The sequence below is a fragment of the Phocoena phocoena genome, chromosome 4 (genome assembly GCF_963924675.1).
Source record: "Phocoena phocoena chromosome 4, mPhoPho1.1, whole genome shotgun sequence".
NCBI classification, from domain to species: domain Eukaryota; kingdom Metazoa; phylum Chordata; class Mammalia; order Artiodactyla; family Phocoenidae; genus Phocoena; species Phocoena phocoena.
The window spans coordinates 50,872,393-50,893,706 of NC_089222.1; the positions used below are offsets into that span (position 1 = coordinate 50,872,393).

Below are 21,314 nucleotides of genomic sequence, written 5' to 3' on the forward strand. Positions count from 1 at the left end.
TGTTAAACCATCATCTTTGGGGACACGGGCCAGGCTGAGTTTGTTGGGTATTTTTTTAAGTTCCCAACTGATTCAGGTGCACCGTGCTGGTTAAGAATCACTAGTTAGAGAGGAAGGGATGCTGAGTACAGAAGAAAACACATTCATAGACCTAAGGGCAGTAAACTGAAGGAGGAAAGAGTTCAAAGTTCTCTTAATTAGGGGATAAGGTCGTGCAGAGAGAGAAGGCAAGATTAGAGGACTTTAGGAGCAGTAAAATCTTAGCGTGGTCTCTGGGCGCTGCTCAGAGCAAGGCATCTGAGGGCAAGAGGTGGGGACCACCATTTTATGGAACATCTAGGAACACCAATGTCCACCCTGGAATCGTTTTTCCCCCATAGGGCTCAGTAGCGCAGAGACCAATGAGAAGCAGATGGTCAGATGAATATAAATGTAGGAGGTTAAGGAGAAATTGGCATGAAAGAGCAAAGAAGCAATTTAATATCAACCTCATAGGGCAGTTGGAAGAATTAAGTAATGCATTTAAACGTAGCCCAGTGTCTCACACAAAACAAGAGCTCAATAAATTACCTGTTATTGTTGTTGCTGCTACTGCTGTTGTTATTTATTTCTGCAAACAAGTGAAGCGATCCCTGTTTCTTAGGAGCTAGTGAAATCTAAGTCAGCAGTTAGCGCTCAGTTAAAAGGAAAATTCACAAACTATGTTGGGTGTTGAAGCTCCCAAACAAGAGATGCTAATGACCATATATTTCTATAGGTTTCCATTCATACTTTTGAATAGTTGGTGGTTGAGCGTTCTTGGGATAATGACTAAAGATAACTGGTACCATTTTTACTATAAATATGGCTACTGCCAAAAGACTTAAAATAAAAGAGTGTAAAATAATGCTCCCTTTAGAAAGCCCATGTGAGGCTGTTTTAGGGTAAGGCATTCTGAGCCTGTGTGTTCCATTATCGCTGCTCCCACCTCATTTGAAAAGGATTTGTGGAGGTTGGCAAAGACAACAGACCAAAAATAAGAAAGTGAGGCAATCAGTCTAAAGAGAACTAAAGGGTAGGGGAAAATTTATTTGGTGCCCAGTGGAAATGAATGGACATGCAAACAGGTCCCTTTTCTTAATCCTGGTAGCGGGTCTCAAATTTGGCTGTGATCACAGAGCAGTGAATGCAAAGAGTGAAACAGGATCCGCAGAATAACTGATGGTTTCCAAAACTAAGGGGAAATACTGGTATTGCTGTGACTGAGGCATGAACATTTTTTTCCTTCATAAATTGACAGTAATACAATGAACAATGTGTACAATAACATCCTTACAGCAACACTTAATCACCTAATTAAAAGTATCCTTCTTTCATGCTCAAAAAACACCCTTAATTCCTAGTAGGAGAGACAAGGTATTAGAATCAAAGGCTAGCTCTCTGAAATTCAGAATTTTTTCTATATTGTTCATTAGTCTTTTTTGTTCCAGGGTAGGCAGAATCACACTGAAATATATCCAGCTCAAATCAATTAATGTTCCCACCTTTTAGAGGAAATAAAGTCACACACTTTCACATGACCTATATATTCACACATCTACAAATAAAGTATGGCTTCCTACTTAGAACTCTTTACCAAGCAAAACTAGCCAGAAAACATGGGAACATGATAAAGACATACTCAGATACGCAGTGTCTGAAATTTTCCACCCTTTCTCTGAAACCTCCTGAAAGATGCTCACCTTGAAAATAAGGGAGTAAACTAAGAAAGAGTAGACATGGAATTGAGGAAAGGAGATCCAACAGAGAGGGCCAAAGGATGAAGGGGAAAGGAAAGCCCGGGACGGCAGGACAACAGGCCATCCGGACTGGAGGTGATTCAAGGCTCCAAAAGAAATGACTCCAGGCCGATGAAGGAGCTAAACACCTGCTGTAGCTAAATATACTGGCACTTCTCACATGAGCAAGAATAAAGGGATACACAGGGATGAGCACATAAGAAACTAAGGAAACAAACAGATAAGAGCTTTGCATTAGAAAGAGAGGTAAATTACTATATATTCACATTTGCTCAAGTAAAGAAACAATGGAAGCACAGTAAGAAACTAATAAGAATGGCTTCTTATAGGAGGTGGATGAAAGCAATGGGTGGATTAGGACAAGAATAGGAGTGAGACTTTTTAAAGTATACCTTTTATGTTGCTATCATTTTTGAACCATGGGGGTGTATTACCTACTCAAAAATAAAAGAAAGTAAATTCTAAATATTTTTTAAAAGGTGTTGATAGGCCAGTAGCTTTACTTGGTCTTGTTTTTCACAGCAACAACTGTTGACCTATACCTGGCCTTCATACTGTGCACACCTACAGAGACTCAAAGGTAAAACGTCCCGGGACATGACTATAGCAATGAAAATGAAATCAGTGAGGATGAGAGAAGTGAGAGAAGCATTTCCAATTAATGAAAACATGAAGTGCAGCCAGTTGTTTTCTGTAAAGTGGCACTGGCTGGGTACTACTTTAAAAGGTCACATGTAGGACCTATGTAAGGATACAGAAACCAGGTAGGGACTTCCCTGGTGGCGCAGCGGTTAAGAAGCCGCCTGCCAATGCAGGGCAACAGGTTTGACCCCTCGTCGGGGAAGATCCCACATGCCGCAGAGCAACTAAGCCATGTGCCACAACTACTGAGCCCGCGCGCCACAACTGCTGAAGCCCTCGCACCCTAGATCCCATGCCGCACTACTACTGAGCCCATACACCGCAACAACTGAAGCCTGCACACTCTAGAGCCTGCATGCAGCAACTACTGAAGCCCGCACGCCTAGAGCCCGTGCTCGGCGACAAGGGAAGCTACCTCAATGAGAAGCCCGCGCACTGCAACCAAGAGTAGCCCCTGCTCGCCTCAACTAGAGAAAGCCTGCGCTCAGCAACAAAGACCCAACGCAGCCAAAATAAACAAAGAAAAACAAAAAAAATTTTTTTAATTTTTTTAAAAGTTAAAAAAAAATTTTTAATTAAAAAAAAAATTTTTTTTAAAGTAATCAGGTAACAAGTTGTTTTTGATGGGGGCACTATTAGAATTTTGAGCAGGGCAATTCTTTGTTAAGCTGGACTGCCCTGCTCATTGCGTGGAGGTTAGCATCCCTGGCCACTGCCCATCAAATGCCATTATAATGCCCCATTCATCATGACAACAAAAATTACCCCCTCCCACATGCCATATTTCCAAAAGCCTCTGAGAACCACTGTTCTCAGGAACAAGGAATAAGTAAAAAGAATAAAAAGTAAAACTTGCCAACTTTATTTCCTATCACTGCAACTAATTTTCATCAGTTCATTAATTTAATGAATCTTCATAACACACTCATTAAGAAATCATGAGCAATCTGATCTCACACATGTTTGGCTGTTACTAAAGATAGTTTGAGTCTTGAGTTGTTTTTTTTTAAATGAGCTAAAGAAAATCTGAGGAACCTCGAATCCCTGCCAGCCTTCAGTCAAATCTACTTCACAACTGCAGAGTGCAGAGTTTAATTTAAAAAAAGAGTTCCTATATGTTCTCTCATTGATTATGCTAATTAATTCTCTTATGAGTCCTGTAAGCTTGGCAAGGAAAATACTATTTTCCCCATTTGCACAGACAAGGAGTCTAAGGCTCAGAGCAGTGATTTTTCCAAGCACATAATTGACAGAACTTAGGGTGGAGACCAGGACTTTTTGGTTGCCAGGCCAGCAGTTTCTCCACTCAGCTAAGTACTTACTCTAGATAGTATTTCCTCTATGCCAAGCCTATAACATATCAGCTCAATTCAAACCTTTAACACAATTAGAAATGTGAAACCCAGCATCTTCTTTTTAAATCATTAGGTCAGATATAATGGTCCTCAGAACAGTACAATTAAAAAAAATAATCAATAAAGCTGACTTTATAAGCCCACACGGGTTGGTAGAGGTAGGTAGAGTCATTATTCCATTTTACACATGAGGAAATAGAGACAGAGAAAGGGGTAAGCAATGTGTTAAAGGTTACACATTAGTAAGTGTGGGGATTTGAATGCAGGCAGTCTAACTTTGTAGGAAAAACTTATAATCAATTCAATTGAAAGACAAATCATGAAAAAAGAGATAAATCACCCGAAAAATCAGTAGGTGGAATGCTTTAGATAAACAAAGAAATGTTCTCTTTAGCTTTGTAAATAACATATGTCAGCATCCCTCATATAACCATTGTGTTGATTTGTAAAAGTGATCTCACAGTATAGAAACAATCCTATAACTAGTCCTTTGCCGAACTAACAAGTATTTTAATTACTCAAGTAAGGGGCATTTAATAAGTTATCAATTTTCTAGCCCTTGTTTTCTGTGGAAACAAAGTAACCCTGAAATAATCATATAAGACACTTGACCATCTTGTTTGGACAGCGTGACGGTCTTAAAATTTTTCTACTCTTAGTTTACCAGTGTACATCTTGAAAAGACTAAAGAAGTAAATGTACAAAGAACTCCCAAATACCAATTTGGTGAAAGATCAGAGCAACACTGACATACAGGCAACCACTGGGTAAAACAGCAATCTGGAGAAAATAGATCCATTTAATTCAAACAACTCAAAATAGAAAATGGAGAACCTGACTCTATTCTACTCCACGTAGCAGATTACATTGGCCATGACTGATAACCAGTGCAGAAGACTCAGAGATTTTCTCCTCTACAGCTTCCACAGAGCATCCCAAAATTCTATTTTTTTAAACCAATTTTAATCTCCAGAAGTAAGAGTATGATACCCTGCTAGGAAACACTACTTAAAATAAAAATTCACAGTTGTCAAATAGCACTAGTTTAGCAGAACACCGCAAGAGTCATGCTCACGTTGAAAAAAACAGGCCAAGTTGAGGGTAAGTAAGAATTTAAGGAAAACCCTGAGCTACAGCCAAAGAAATCATTCATCTGACTCCTCAGAAGAACCATAGCTCTACAGAGCTAAGACTATAAAGAGCTGGAGAAAACGCAGCCGTTAGTAAAACTGTGCGGCCTAAACTTTGTGATAATTTATGTTTGATGCTACAACATAGGTTGGCAAGTATATTGGGGTATATAATACCAGGATCACAAGCACACAGCCGAGTTAATAATTAGGTATTCAATGATGGATGACCAAAGAAGAGCTAGAAGAAAACAACACAGCAGGCACTTGCTATTGGTTCGGCGGTGGTCCCTGCTCCCAGCAGACCGTCCTTCATCGCAGAACGTTATGGCTATTCCATTACAGTGCCTCCCTAGATGACAGAAATCAGATGCCAGGGTGAGTACCTGGCAGGGATCTGGAGCAAGATGACCAGAGAGTTGGGGGTTGAACAGAACCTAGAGCTCTGAGGCATGCAGCAGACACTGCACACAGAGCAATCATGGGCCAAAGACTCTCTAGAAAACATCCCACCAATTAACTGGCCAGAGTAAGTGACCACGTCCCCACTTTACAGACGGAAAATGGAAGCAGGCAGAAGTGCGATAGCCCTCAATTCACTGAGTCTGTACTGAACACATTAGGTAGCACAGTGGTTGCTGACAAGGATCATAATAGACAGCAAAAGATTTTACCTAGAGCAAAGAGGGGGAGAGAGGCAGAATGGGAGTGGAGGAGGCCTCCCAGTCATGCTCAGTGGAGGGGATGGAAGTGGGGAGAAATAGAAGAGGATAGAGAGAGGCCCCTCGAGGACGGGTCGGGGAGGAAAGGTCAGGAAGCCTGACCTCCTAACTGGGGGAAGGGGTCTCCACTGGTGTTTAGTGGGGTAAGGAAAAGTAGAAAGAGTCGTTGAGCTGAAGAAAGTGGGCGAAAGAAGTCAAAGAGAACTAGGGTGGCTCTCTACAGTGGCCAGTGATGAAAAGGGGGGAAGGTGTGCACAGGGGATGATGACTATCTTGGCAGGAATGTCATAAAAAGAAAGCAAGCATCATATTTAAAACAGATAACCAACAACGACCTACAGTATAGCACAGGGAACTCTGCTCAATATTCTGTAACAACCTAACTGGGAAAAGAATTTGAAAAAGAACAGATACATGGAGAAATCTCTATTTAGGTCTATTTAGGTCTTCTGCCCATTTTTGGATTGGGTTGTTTGTTTCTTTGATATTGAGCTGCATGAGCTGCTTGCAAATTTTGGAGATTAATCCTTTGTCAGTTGCTTCATTTGCAAATATTTTCTTCCATTCTGAGAGTTGTCTTTTCATCTTGTTTATTGTTTCCTTTGTTGTGCAAAAGCTTAGAAGTTTCATTAGGTCCCATTTGTTTATTTTTGTTTTTATTTCCATTTCTCTAGGAGGTGGGTCAGAAAGGATCTTGCTGTGATTTATGTCATAGAGTGTTCTGCCTATGTTTTCCTCTAAGAGTTTTACAGTGTCTGGCCTTACACTTAGGTCTTTAATCCATATTGAGTTTATTTTTGTGTATGGTGTTAGGTAGTGTTCTAATTTCATTCTTTGACATGTAGCTGTCCCGTTTTCCCAGCACCACTCATTGAAGAGGCTGTCTTTTCTTCACTGTAGATTCTTGCCGCCTTTATCAAAAATAAGGTGACCAGGGCTTCCCTGGTGTCGCAGTGGTTGAGAGTCCGCCTGCCGATGCAGGGGGCACGGGTTCGTGCCCCGGTCCGGGAAGATCCCACATGCCGCAGAGCAGCTGGGCCCGTGAGCCATGGCCGCTAAGCCTGCGCGTCTGGAGCCTGTGCTCCACAACGGGAGTGGTCGCAACAGTGAGAGGCCCAAGTACATCCAAAAAATAAAAATAAAAATAAGGTGACCGTATGTGTGTGAGATATACAGATTGCCAACAAACACATGAAAGGATGCTCAACATCACTAATCATTAGAGAAATGCAAATCAAAACTACAATGGGGTATCACCTTACACCCGTAAGAATGGCCATCATCAAAAAATCTACAAACAATAAATGCTGGAGAGGGTGTGGAGAAAAGGGAACTCTCTTGCACTGTTGGTGGGAATGTAAATTGATACAGCCACTATGGAGAACTGTATGGAGGTTCCTTAAAAAACTAAAAATAGAACTACCATACGACCCAGCAATCCCACTACTGGGCATATACCCTGAGGAAACCATAATTCAAAAAGAGTCATGTACCACCATGTTTACTGCAGCTCTATTTACAATAGCCAGACATGGAAGCAACCTGAGTGTCCATCGACAGATGAATGGATAAAGAAGATGTGGCACATATATACAATGGAATATTACTCAGCCATAAAAAGAAACGAAGTTGAGTTATTTGTAGTGAGGTGGATGGACCTAGAGACTGTCATACAGAGTGAAGTAAGTCAGAAAGAGAAAAACAAATACCGTATGCTAACACATATATATGGAATCTAAAAAAAAAAAAGTTCTGAAGAACCTAGGGGCAGGACAGGAATAAAGACAGATGTAGAGACTGGACTTGAGACACGGGGAAGGGGAAGGGTAAGCTGGGACGAAGTGAGAGAGTGGCATGTACTTATATATACTACCAAATGTAAAATAGATAGCTAGTGGGAAGCAGCCACATAGCACAGGGAGATCAGCTTGGTGCTTTGTGTCCACCTAGAGGGGTGCGATAGGGAGGGTGGGAGAGAGAAGCAAGAGGGAGGGGATATGGGGATATATGTATACGTACAGCTGATTAACTTTGTTATAAAGCAGAAACTAACACACCATTGTAAAGCAGTTATACTCCAATAAAGGAAAACAAAAGAATAGATACATGTATATGTATAACTGAATCACTTTATTGTATACCTGAAACTAACACAACATTGTTAATCAACTCTACTCCAATATAAAATAAAAAGTTTAAAAAAAAAAAAAAAGCAAGCATCCATCCAGATGACCTTCAACACCACTAAGACTCTATTAACTTTCCACAGTTCTGTTCCAAATTTAGAAACTCTTTTACTTGTAAAATGAAAATTGCCTTGTTGCTTTGGTCCACTTTCCCTCATTTTTAATGCAATGCAGTTAAGGGGACAATTGGCCACCATTATAAATACAGCAATTTTTACTGGGTTCATAGCCTCTTAAACAGGCTGGGAGATAGATACTCCCCCAAACTCTGTTCTCCGTTGGCAGAAGAGAGAAGGCAGGCAGGGAAGCAGTGCCTCCCCTCTGCAAATCAGCACTCAGTAAATGCCCTTCAGCAGAAGAGGAGAACTTTTTATCTCCATTTTCCAAGGGAACAGAAACATCCAGAGGTTTAATGTTTTTAACTTTACTCTCACAAGTGTTGTATGGTTCCTGCTGTGGCTCAGCTCCCCTAAGTGTGCACGCTGAGACACCCGCATCTCCCAGTATGGGACACATATGAGCATCCCAGAGCCATGAGCTGCACCCACCCGTCTCATCAGGCCCATGGAAGCATCCACAGTGTCATCTGACCACTCCGAAAGGAAGCAGTTCAGGTGCCTCACGGCTGCTTCGTGTCTCCAACCCCTTCAGCCACTATGGTTCTGAGTCAGCTTTCACAACCTGCAGTGAAGGACACACCTACTCTGAAGCACTCATTCTGATACAACAATGCCCAGGAACCACTAAAGATGAAAGAGAAAATCCTAACAGTCTGATAAGAATCACAACAAGATACAATTTCCATTGAAATCATTTTGGTGGCAGCTTCTTCTAAAAAAAAGGACAAAGTGAACATAACATCTCTCACATTATGTTTTTGTCCTGTACCTGGTATAAATTCTATTTCTTCATTAAACAGAAGGGAGAGAAAAAGTCTACATAGAGAACTAAAATCCTACAGTAGGGGTTTTTCTTCCCCCACTCAATTTGGAAAATTTTGCAAAGTGGATCATTCATTTAAGGAAACCCTAATCTTTCTCATATTATTTAATAAGGAAAGCTTTAGCTTCAAGGAAGGAAGAAGACCACAGTGGCTCATTTAGCCATGAAAGGAAGTTTTGACAAGGAGACCAAGGAGACCTCTACAACAAGGGAGCTTGGGGAAAGGAGTGTCAGACTCATTCTGCCTCTAAGTGTCCCAAGACAGAGACTCTCTACTCTTGGGACAGAAGACACCAGAAAGCAGGCAGATCTGGATCAGACCCAGGCTCTGGCCCTCATTAGCTGCCTCAGTTGTGTTCATCTACCTGATCCCTAGTTCCTTCGATGGTCAGATGAGAATGGCAATAACAGTACCTACTTCAGCGGGTTGTCGTGATAATTAAATGAAACGACATGTTAAAGATTCTGGTATGCACCAGACATAGAACACTTATCAGGCCTCTTCCACTCTCTTAACTTCCCGTCTGGCTGAGCCCCAGACCAGTAGTATGCCCACCAAAACATCTCTAAATTTCACTTTTCTTGACTGCAAACTGACGAAGGCTAATGTATGTGAAAGCTTTAAACTGATATACAAATATTAAGAAATATAGTTATTAGTACCGATCAGTACTTCTCCCACACAACTGAATTTCATAGAATAAGGGTAAGAAGCATCTTTCTAACCCACTGTTTACTGTTACATGTTGATATACTTTGATATTAGTATCCCCCAAGGGGAACTAAACCGTGCTTTGTAGCTATTTTCATTTTCATTTTGTGCTGTTAATTAATGCTTTTATTTCTGTGCTCATACTCTGGGGTAAAATTTGGGAAAACCTGAATTTGAAATGCTAAAGACAAATATTAGCAGCAAGCAACTTGATATTTGTTTATCCTTGCACCAACGTTCAAAAGGAGTTAGATATTTGGAAAACAGTGGAATTAAAAACAAGAGTCAAAAACAAAAGCACTGTGAGTTCCTCTGGAATGAAACTTGCCTGAGAATCCTCAATACCTAGCAAAGTGCTTGGTACTTTCTCTATCTGGAGGAAAACAGGATTTCAATCTACCATCACCTATGAGTGAAAAGAGAAAGCTGAACACTAAATCTGAAAAGCGCTAACATTACTTTACTGATATGTATTTCCACTGACTAACTGATTCATAGAAGGGCCACATATAAACTTTAGATATAATATACAGTCTTCAATTCCAAGCTGTTGAAAATAAACAGACCAAACAAAGGTCTCCACGACCCTCATTACCCATATGGTTGAGAAGATGATGCACTGGATGGACCCACACAAAGCTTAGGATGGGACCTTGTCTTCTGGTCCCCTAGACACCATACACGCCACATGGGGTTTCAGAGGAACCAGTCACTTTGAATTGTCTTCTCATTCATGCCAAATGTTAAAAAAAAGTCAAAACCAAAACTTCTGGAGTTTTCTCTCTCTCCCTCCATTTTTTAGTACAAGCAGCATTTTCAATGATTTTTACTCTCTCCTTTCTGCCAATTTCTAGGTTCTTCCTACCTGTCCCAGTGTTTCTTCTGGCCAGTGCAACACTAGCTTTTCATGGGTATTATGCCAGAGAAATGGAAACTTATATTCACCACAACTTTGTACAAACAAGTAAGGTGAAGTTAAATAAAAAGAAATTAGAATCCAGCAATAAGGAGCAGAAATTTATACAGGGTTCTTTGGTCCTCTAGGAAACTCAAAAGAACCCTGATAACATCAGTCTAAAGAGGTCCCAGCATCTGACTATAGAAACAGAAATACTCAATTCTAGATCATCAAAAGCATCTATTCTCCTCTGACAGTAAAGAATAAAACATCCCCCTGTTCTGGTTATCTAATGCTGGATAACTATAACCACCCCAAAACTTAATGGCTTAAAATAACATTTTTTATTATCTTTCATGGTTCTAGGGGCTCTCACTTCCCAGCTAAAGCTGGAATCATCTGAAGACTTTTCACCCATATGTCTGGCACCTTGCTGAGATGGTTGATTGGCATCTCTGTTCCACACAACCTCTCCAAACAAGTATCCTGAGCTTCCTCACGGCATGGCAGTCTCAGAGTACTCAGACTTCTTAGATGGACCAGGTGTTCCAATACACAGAAAGTGGAGGCTGCATTCTCTTGAAGCCTTTGCCCAGAAAACTGACACAGAGTCACTTCTGCCATATTTTACATGGCAAAGCAGTCATCAAACCCACCCAAATTCAAAGGGAAGGAGGTACAAACCCTACTTCTCAACAGGAGAACTGAAGCCAGCATTAACACACTACACTCCGTCTTGCATGGTCTCCATCACAAACAAAAGGTTGATGGCAGAGTGAGCTCCAGTGGATCAGATTTCTGCACGTGTGAATACCCACACCCCCAGGTTATCACAGTCTTGTTGCTGGGAAATAAAAAGAGGTGTTGGTGAATTATGCGAGTTAGCTATTTACAGTGTTTTCATTTCACTGCCGATCTCCAAGGCTGGGCAAGTTATTAGAAAGAAAGAGAAGTAAAAGAGTTGGCTCTAATCACTGACAATCATCAAATTTACATACCTCTTGCAAGTGCTATCATGTTTTCTGGGCAAAAAAATACCATTAGTATTTTCATGGAGCTGCAATAGGTTTAATTTCAATTTTTTTTAAAGGATTTATTTACTTTTTAATTTAGTCTTGGCTGCGTTGGGTTTTCGTTGCTGCACGCGGGCTTTCTCTAGTTGCGGCAAGCAGGGGCTACTCTTCAACGCGGTGCAGTGGCTTCTTTTGTTGCAAAGCATGGGCTCCAGGCACATGGGCTTCAGTAGTTGTGGCTCGTGGACTCTAGAGCGCAGGCTCTTTAGTTGTGGCGCACAGGCTGAGTTGCTCCGCTGCATGTGGGATCTTCCCGGACCAGGGCTCGAACCAGTGTCCCCTGCATTGGCAGGAGGATTCTTAACCGCTGTGCCACCAGGGAAGCCCTAATTTCAAATTTTGATTGCTGTTAAGATTTCACTGCTCATCTTCTTCTGCTGGTCTTCCAAGTGGAAATGAATGGATAATTAGTACTGGACAGATTTTCAGAACATTAGCAATGCAAACTTGTGTTTGAATTCCTGTTGTGAACAGTCATTGAGATGAGCAGGAATACTCTGGGTTATTTTAAATTAGACCCAGAAATCAATACTACCAGTACTGGAGAATATATATGTCTATAAAACTGCTCCTTAAAGTCAGGCAAGAAAGAAGTAACTCCTGGAAAGGCCAACTTAGCAATTACACCAAAGCTTATCCCTACCAGTGACTCATTAATGAATATCTCTGGCGTTCTAGGCCCTAAAGAACACACAGAGGACAAGGAGATGAGTTTTCAGTTTTAGATGACTAGTAAGCCCTGTGGGAATTGGTACTCTCTGAATCTTGTCTTCCCCCTCTCCTGATAACTGCTACCAGGTAGGTAGCTTTTTTGCCTGGCTTGGCTGGTTACATAATAGCCAGAAATTTGCTGAGTATAACTTCTCTAGAAATCTCAAACCATCCTGAAGGCACTTGAGTTCGTCCTTGCCCTGCAAGGTCCAAATAAGGTAGGACAGCTGGAATAACCCTTTTCACTTTGGGGAGAGGCAGTTCTTCCCTGTTGAGGACAAGGCAAGACTGACAGTGAGGCAACATCAAGTTCCCTCTTGCTTCACCAACTTTAAGTATCCAGAGTCCACCACGGAGCAGCAGCTGACGATCCCTGTGATGGGTACAGAGAAGAGGGTGTGCAGCATCGACATGGAAACTGGGTTAAGAAAATCCCGGGGAAAAAATAGACAGCTAATTAGAGTTTTCAAATTAATATGCACAAACTGGAATGAATTTTCAAAGACGTTCCTTTTTCCTTTGTGCCAGAATTGGAGCCTTTTTCCGAGCACCAGAGAGTTACAGCCAACACAAGGATTTGGTGATAGAAAATAATACTTAAAAATTAATCATGAAAGAGCTATTACTTGAGCCCTTATAACATGCCAGGTAGATACTATGACTATCCCCATTTTACAGATTAGGAAAATGAGGCGCAAATACATTTAACAGCCTGCCCTAGAGCACTTAGCAAGCAAGGGGGCAGGGATGGTCAACAATTAAGTTCATACTCTTTAACTACCGCAAAGATGGAAGAAGAAACAGGAGTTTTCTGACTACATAAGCTAGTATCATTCCCAACGCCACCAATTACTGTGCTAGTCATGTGACTTTAGTTTTTAACTCTCTGAGCCTCAGCTCCTAATCAACAAAACAGAGAACACTTAATTCTTTCAGTTGCCGTGAATTCTCAGAACATAAGTTTTCAACAAATAATAGCTATTTTTATTATGCAGACCAGAGGGAAAATGATTAGGCTCACACAAATGAATCACAAGAAAGAGGAGGAAACCTAGAATCAACAGGAACACAAACACCCCTTGCCAAGCCCAGCAGGGAGATTGTACCTTAGACAGGGCTCCCTCTCTACAGCCTTGACCCCCTTTTAAACATGGACTGAGTATAACTCTAAGAGAGACTGTATAGCCTGTGTTCATAGCGCAAGGAATCAGTACACATTTTCCTTTTCCTTTTCCCTAGAGATACATAAATATGTAATAACATCATACAAAAATATATTTTTACTCATATCCAAACTTTTCAACACTAGTAGGTCCTTACGTCTGATTCCAAGTGAAGTCCTCTTCAGACACAGCTCTCATTAAATCACTAGCTGGCTTCAGGGCTGTGAAAGGATCTTTAATGTTAATGGAGTAAAACCCAGGCTCCGCTGCCTGACCACCTCTATACCTCACAACAGAGATGCAGGCTTCTGTTCTAATCCTATCTCTCCTAATGCCTCATATGGAATTCTCCTTTTAGGAAGGATGGGGCCCCTCAGCCCACTTGCCCCTGGCTGTATATACCTTGCTCCTTCCCACTCCTGTATCTGCACCGGCCCGTTCCCCTGAGCACCAGCTCCTGTTCATTTTCTCCCATTCCAGTCCCCTCAATCTTTTAAGTCTCTGCTAAAGGGCCTCTTCTTCCATCAGTCCTCCAGATATGGTCTGAATGGTTGCATCCTTCCCAAAATTCATATGTTGACATCCTAACTCCTAAGCTGATAGTATTAGGAAGTGGGCCTTTGGGAAGTGATTAGGTCAAGACAGTGAGCCTCACGAATGGGATTAGTGTTCTTATAAAAAGAAAGCCCACTGAGAGAGTGGCATGGACATATACACACTACCAAATGTAAAACAGATGGCCAGTGGGAAGCAGCCGCATAGCACAGGGAGATCAGCTTGGTGCTTTGTGACCACCTAGAGGGGTGGGATAGGGAGGGTGGGAGGGAGACGCTAGAGGGAGGAGATATGGGGATATATGCATATGTATAGCTGATTCACTTTGTTATACAGCAGAAACTAACACACCGTTGTAAAGCCATTATACTCCACTAAAGATGTAAAATAATTAATTAATTAAAAGGAGAAAAAGAAAGCCCAGAAAGCTCCCTTGTCCCTTTCGCCACCTAAAGATGCTAGAAGTCTGTGACTCGGAAGGGGACCCTCACTCAACCATACTGGTACCCCGATCTCAAAGTAATGAATTTCTGTTGTTTATAAGCTACTCAGCCTGTGGTATTTTGTTATAGCAGCCTGAACAAACTAAGACACCTCCCATGAGCAGTTCAGCTCCCAGTAATCTATTCTCTTCTTCCTCTAAAGTCCTACATGTGTGGCCTTCTCCTCTCCACTGCATATATGCATGGTTCAGTATTGTTATGTAACTACCCTTAGAGAAAATTCTTCTCTCCCCAGTGCTACCATATGCAGCTTGAGAGAGCATATATGGTTAAGGGTATAGGTTTATAACGGGCAAATCTGAAGTCAAATCCCAGCTCTCCAATTTTCTAGCTCTATGACCTTGAGCAAGCAAATTAACCTCTCTAAAGAGTATTTTCCTCCCCTGTAAAACAGGATAATAATATTAGTACCTTCTATGGCTTGGGGGAGGATTCATGCAGATACATATAAGTGCTTAATAATGTCTGCTACAATTATTATCAATATCCATTTCTCACACATTTTTTCTATCCCCCAGAGCATCAACCATCTAATCTATTTCTCTGTCTACCTACCTATTCATCCATCCATCCATCCATCCGTCCATCCATCCATCCATCCATCCATGCATCTATCTATGTTAGACATTCAATGAATGTTTGCCAATTGCCTCAGTTAGATGCACGAATCCTTCTCAAACTTCCATTTCTCCAAGAAGCACAAAGCTGCTTCTAGTGTATTAATCTGGCATTGAAACTCATGAAGATTCTCCAGATAGGATCTCATACTGAGCATGCTGATTTCCAGGAGGTTGAAAAAGGAGTGAAAAGTGATCATTTCCTTACTTCAGATATGCCAGTTTAAAGAACAGCTGAATAATTCATTATGTCCTTAAAGGTGCACTGATCAGACTCTGCTCTTTGAGAAGCATTTTACCTTGAAGTAACTATTTGTCATTCCCCTTTCAAATGAGAGGTAGATAATAGACTGCTGCTGTTTAGCGAAACTATAATAAAGGTCTAAATGATAATAACACCTTAGACTTGCAGAGTGCACCACAGTTTATAAAGCACATCCAATCCATCATCCCCTTCCATCTTTCCAGCAGCCCCGTCAGACACCCAGAGGGCTTATCTTAGTGTGATAAATGGGAATGCTAGAGAAGGTTCGAGAGCTTTCCCTCATGCCAGTTTGTTGGTTCAAATCTTCCAACTCCTAGTTCAATGCTCCTTTTATGGCACCACAGGATTTAAAACTATTTGCACATCTTTACAAAGAGATGCCCAGCTGGAAGGAGCAGAACCCACTGGTAACTGTATTTTGGCTAAAGTACTTGTACTATCACCTTGGAGATAGGAATGAAAAGCAAAATTGTCAAACGCTATTTAATGCAGTTTTATACCACATGGGACTAAGTGGGAGACCTCAGTTAAAGTCTATTTTTACACTAGCCATTTTCAGGGTCTTCCATACTTGTTCTTGCAGTAAGGTAGGTGCATACAGCTCCAACCTGCAGGAGTTTCCTGTTACCACACTCAGCAGGGACTGCATTTAAATACTCTTCCTACATCCAGTTTTCTACCAGGCTGCCCTCACTCACAGCCCTCCAGCTGCCCAGCCAGTCTCCTGGCTCTCCTCAGACATACAGAGGATGCTCCCTGTGAGTACCTGTTCAGGGACCACTCCACTGCATGGCGTGCTGCCTTACTTCATTCACACCTCTGCATAAATGTCACCTCAAAGAGGCCTTCAGCCCATCTCATCTCATCAGCATCCCCCCACATACTCTGTTAACACTTTCTGTAACGTTTCATCATGGTATTTAACCCTATGTGACATTTGACAAATTTTTTCTCTCTGTGTTTATCAGTAGTCTCCCCACTAGAATGTAAGCTCCCATAAGGGCAGATCTCTGTATAGTTCACCAGCACTTAGAATGGTGTCTGACAATAGGAAGCTCCCAATAAAAATGTGTTGAATAAAAGGAAGGCAGCCTATAAACTTCCCTGTTTAAAACCTCTACTTCTTCCAATTTGAAAGGATTCTTATGCATGAAAGCAAAAGAACAAAACCCAATCTCACAACTAGGATAAATGCAAAGAACAATGAGTGCTATGAATGGTACACAGCACAAGGAGGCAGAATCCCTGGTACCAGAACAACCACAATTTCAACTGTTACAAACAGGTTACATCACCGGAGCTAATGCCAGTCAGTTGATAAGAACAGATTAATGACTTACACACCTCTCCTACCCCAGCCAACTGGGCTCTCAGAAGTGCCTTAGGCAATGTCACATGCCTCAGGCTATCCTTCTGGAAAGAGGGCCAACTTATTTCTTGGGTTTTGCATGTATGACAGTAAGCTGGCATTCAGCAAGTGAGAGGAGAACAACGTGACATCACAAGCTCCAATCTGATGCAATAAGAACTACTCAACATAGGCCATGAAGTGTACTCTTGCTAAAAGTATTTAACCTGAATGGAATTATGAGAAAATCATCACATGTCCAGAATGCGGGACATCCCACAAGACAATTGGTCAGGAACCCCCAAAAAATTAATGTCAGGAAAATCAAAAAAGACAGGAAGATTCTTCTAGATTAAAAAAAAATGCAAATCAAAGCTACAATGAGGTATCACCTCATACCAGTCAGAAGGGCATCATCAAAAAATCTACACACAGTAAATGCTGGAGAGGGTGTGGAGAAAAGGGAACCCTCTTACACTGTTGGTGGGAATGTAAATTGGTACAGCCACTATGGCGAACAGTTTGGAGGTTCCTTAAAAAACTAAAAATACAGCTACCATATGATCCAGCAATCCCACTCCTGGGCATATATCAGGAGAAAACCATAATCCGAAAAGATACATGCATCCCAATGTTCATTGCAGCACTATTTACAATAGCCAGGACATGGAAGCAACCTAAACATCCATCAACAGAGGAATGGATAAAGATGTGGTACGTATATACAATGGCATATTACTTAGCCATAAAAAAGAACAAAATGTTTGCAGCAACATTTGCAGCAACACGAATGGACCTAGAGATTGTCATACTGAGTGAAGTCAGGCAGAAAAAGACAAATATCATATGATATCACTTATATGTGGAATATTTTTAAAAGTGTACAAATGAACTTATCTACAAAACAGAGAGTTACAGATTTAGAAAACAAACTTATGGTTACCAGGTGGTAAGGAGGGGAGAGATAAATTAGAAGACTGGGATTGACATATACACACTACTATATATAAAATAGATAACTAATAAGAACCTACTATATAGTACAGGAAACTCTATTTAATATTTTGTAATGGCCTATATGGGAAAAGAATCTAAAAAAAGAGTGGATACATGTATACATATAACTGATTCACTTTGCTGTACACCTGAAACTGACACAACACTGTAAATCAACGACACTCCAATAAAAATAAAAAATAAAAAAACTAGGTTGGATCCTGGATTGGGAAAATATAGCTATAAAACAGAGGAACTGAAAAGTTGAATACGGACTGCATAGGTTACAAAAGCCTTATCAGGTACACCTATTTGCTTCATTTAAAGTCAAGATACAATTTATCATTAGTCACCCACAAGTAATTATTATGTATTTTCCACATACATCATGTCCTTCTCCAGTTACATACATCTGGTCACAATAAGATCTATATCCTGAGCTCAACAGGGCTTAGACTCCACAGGGCATCTTTAATGTTAATTGGAGGAGACAGGGCTTGTAAATCCTTATTTACAAGATGATTATGAAACATGTATTTCCTAAGCCTGTCTGCCTTTTGTACTTCTTTTATTCTTTTTGTGTATTTCTCTCTCTCTCTGTCTCTCTCACCATTAACATTTTGTATACTTCTCGTTAAATACTACTTCAACCATTAAATTGTAAATTCCTTGAGTAAAAGTGATACCTGGTTAATCTTGACATTCCTTGAGGCTAACACAATGCCTCACGTGGAGTACATAGCTCACAGGTACATAGGTTGTTGAATTTTTTTAACTAATATTCTTGAATTTAGACTGTGTAATGACTGTTTATTTGCTTGAATTTTTAAATGACCCTGAATCTCTCTGTGCTACAAAAGGTACTGAGGAACTAATACATCGTTCATATTTTGCAGCGTACATTCAATTGCCAAGCCTCTTATATATTTCACGAAATGTTTAACAATAAAACTATTCTTCACATCTCAAAAAAATGTTTTTTGAAGAAACTGGAAAATCGAAACATTCTTTCCATGTATAAAAAATTCAATAAGTGACTCAGTAAGTCAGTATCACACCTTATTTCAAATTGAGATGGCATCAGGAATATTTAGTATGTTCTTTTGAATACTCTGCTAACAAGGCTTGTTTCACCAAATCATCCTCACATCATGATTTATACACCTTCTCCATTCACATCAACTGCATCTTCACTCACCCTCTTCAATGAGAAATTTTACAGTTGCTTATTTCTTTAGTACGTATTGAATTGATTCCGGTATTATGAAAGGTGTTATAACATTTAAAAATCATTTAACCTTCTGCTTTTCATCTCACACCTTGCTTTCTTCATTTCCATTTCCATTTGTGAATCTTGACATTTGTAAATTTCTTGGATCATCAGGCTCTGAGACATTCACATTCTACCTTACTGAAATCAGACTGCTCACTGAACTTCAACAATGATATGTCTTTTATACTAACACTCTTTTGTGTCAACCCCCAAGACCACTACCTTTGCTGGGTCCTCATGCACCCCCTTCCTATAATCAAAATGCTTTGCAAGACAAGCTTTCTCCAAGGCCACATAGCATATCCCGAAGAATTACAATGACCTAGTTCTAGAACGTCACTCCAGATAGATTTCAGCCAGTGGCAAACTATATATGAAGCATCTTTTCCTTCAGCAACTGAGCCTCATTTCTAAGAACCAGTCCCTCTTTGAGAGGCTAACCCAGTGGAAATCAAGCCCTGGGAGAAAAAGAGACTGTGTTTGGTCTGGGTCTAGCCAGCTGCACAAGCTTGAGAAGTGAGTCTCTGAGCTTCAGCTTCCTCATCTTTATAATAAAGCGATTAGACTAGGTCACCTCTCACCTGCTTTCCAATTCTAAGGTTCCGTAATTCCATTGAGTGCTCCTATGTGGGACAGAGAAGGGAACATGATTCTCAAACTTCAAAAATACCGCATAAACCTTTGGGTAGCTCTTCCGTATTTTGCTACCTGAATGTATTTTGGGTACTCTGGCAACTTCCAAAATGATCTACACGTAACCATAGAGGTTAAAACGTGGCCCAAACCATATGATCCAGCAATTCCACCCTCAGGTCTGTAACCAAGGGAAATGAAAACATATGTCCACCCAAAACTTGCACACAAATGTTCATAGCAGCATTATTCATACTAGGCAAAAAGGGACAACAAGACAAATGTCCATCAACTGATGAATGGATACACAAAATGTGGTATTCGTGTACAATGGTATATTATTCAAAAAGGAATGGAATACTGATATGTGCTACAACAATGGATGGATATTGAAACTATTATGCTAAAGAAGCCAGTCACAAAGAACCACATATTATATAAATCTTATTTTTATGAAAGGTCCATAATAGGCAAACCTATAGATACAGAAAGTAAATTAATGGTTGCCTAGGGCTGGAGTGAGGAGGGAGTTGGAGGGAAATGGGGAGTGACTATAATAAGTAAGAGGTTTCTTTTAGGGGTGATGAAAATGTTCTAAAATTGGTGGTGATGATGGCTATACAGCTCTGTGAATATACTAAAATCCACTGAATTACACACTTCAAATGGATAAATTGTATGTTATGTGAATTATATCCCAATAAGATTGTTTTTAAAAAATAAACAATCATGGCCCCAGATTACTACTTAAAGATGAAAGAATAAAAGACTTTTTGAAAGCCCTGGGTTTAAATCCCACCACTCTCACTCAATAGCTGTGTGGCCTTGGACCAGTCTTTTAACCCCCAGTTCCCCTAATCTGTGAAGTGGGGGAAAGCACTGCAGTCATTCTCGGTTGGCATGAGAATTAAATGAGGTGATACACAGTGTCCAACATACACCAAGCACTTAATAAATGATGGCTATTGTGGATTTTATTATGATTTCATCAATAGAAGACCAGGCTATCTATGTTTTGAAATGAATTTATTTCAAAGCTCGGGCACTAAATGTGACTGTAAGTTTTTAGCAGCTCGTGCATGAGTAGAAACACTCATTTTCCATTGTCTGACAACAGTAATCAGTGCCACTTACCCGTAAGCTGGCCATCCTATGAGTGCATCTGTGACTCAAGAAGAGGCACATCAGTAAAATCAAAATGACCCTTAGCATAGGTAGTTCCAATGGGGAATAACAACAAATTTCCAGGTGGTCAAAATACTTCAATGATTTATGCCCAGAACTCATTCCCCCATATTTGCTGACTGACTTATTGATGCCTGACTTGTGACCATTTTTATTTCCACCAGCATTTAATAAGTGTTGGTAAGACAGGCCCGGTGCCGGCCTCTGGGGCAACAAAGAAGGAGGAGAGCAGGTCCCTGCCTTCAGGGAGTTTGTATTCTAGCATTCACTCCCAAACTAATTTAAAAATTTACTTTCACTTTAATTTTGCCACTATTCCAGCTCTCCATACGAAAAACAGTAAAACTGCTTATTATACAAAGGCAGGTAGCAAAAAGGGCAGCAACACTCAAGGTGGTGCCCATCTTTCCAAGCATAGAGGCCTAGTTCCACTGCAAACCCAGAGGAAAGAACTCCACACCAGGAGGTGAGAGGTCAGAGATCAATCCCCAGCTCCCAGCTCCACCACGGAAGGGCCATGAGGCCAAACCACTTCAGCCTTTGTGCCTGTTTCCCTCACTAAAATACAAAGGGCCTAGCCTAGACAGTAAAGTAAGTATCTCCACCACTTAGGTCAAAAAAATGCTT

The 21,314-nt window shown here is 40.7% G+C and overlaps 1 protein-coding gene across 1 annotated transcript in view; it reads right to left on the reverse strand.

Moving 5' to 3' along the window:
* TNIK (TRAF2 and NCK interacting kinase) overlaps positions 1 to 21,314 on the reverse strand; it is a 414,109-nt gene that overhangs the window by 355,525 nt on the left and 37,270 nt on the right. The window lies entirely within an intron of this gene.